We start from the raw sequence: 1,086 nt of genomic DNA, 5'->3' as shown, positions 1-1,086 counted from the left end.
TGATTGTTATAGATTTAGGATGTTAAATTTAAGCCTCATGGTAACCACACAGAAAATACATAAAAAATATATACAGAAAGAAACGAGAAGGGACATAAAATGGTACCCTAGAAAAGACTCACACAGATATAAATGTAGGCATTAACTGAAGACTTGAGGGATAGAAAGATATAAGACTGACAAAGATCAAGGAGGAAAAATGGCAGAAGAAAGTCCTGCATTATTAGTAGTTACTTTAAATGTAAATGGATCCAACCTTCCAGTGAAAAGAGAGAGATTTGCAGAATGGATGGAAAAGCATGACACAACTCTAGGCTGCGTACAAGAGACCCATATGAACTTCAAGGACACAAGTAGGTTGAAGGAGAAAGGATGGAAAATTACATACCATGCAAATAAAACCAAAGGAGAGCAAGGTAGCTATATTAATATCTGAAAACATAGACTTTAAGTCAAAAACTGCTTGGAGGAACAAAGAAGGCCAATATATACAGAAAAAGAGTCGATTCCACAAGAAATGTAACAATTATAAATATACATGCACCTAAGGGCAGAGCCCCAAAATAGATGAAGAAAGTTCTGACAGATTTGAAGAAAAAATACACAGTCCTGTGTTCATAGTAGGAGATTTCAATGCACCATTTTCAGTAATGGATAGAATATTTAGAGAAAAGATCAATAAGGAAATAGAACCCTTGAAGGATACTCTAAAGCAGCTAGAGCTGACTGACATATATAGAGCATTTCACCCTAGAGCTGCAGACAATATATTCTACTCTTGTGACTATGGGTCATTCTCCAGATTAGAGCATATGTGAGGTCACAAAACAAGTGTCAATACATTCTCAAATCACACAATATATCTCCTCTGACCTCTATGGAATGATGCTAGAAATTGATAACAGGAGGAAAATTGGAAAATTGGCATATGTGTGGAAATTAAACGCCACACTGGTAAACAATCAATGCATCAAAGAAGAAACCACAAGAGAAATTAGGAAATATCTTGAGGTAAATGAAGATGAAAACACAACATATCAAAATGTATAGGATGCAGCAAAGGCAGTGAGGAGAGAGAAATTTACA

The sequence above is a fragment of the Dasypus novemcinctus genome, chromosome X (genome assembly GCF_030445035.2).
Source record: "Dasypus novemcinctus isolate mDasNov1 chromosome X, mDasNov1.1.hap2, whole genome shotgun sequence".
NCBI lineage: Eukaryota > Metazoa > Chordata > Mammalia > Cingulata > Dasypodidae > Dasypus > Dasypus novemcinctus.
Note: the sequence above shows the minus strand (reverse complement) of the source record.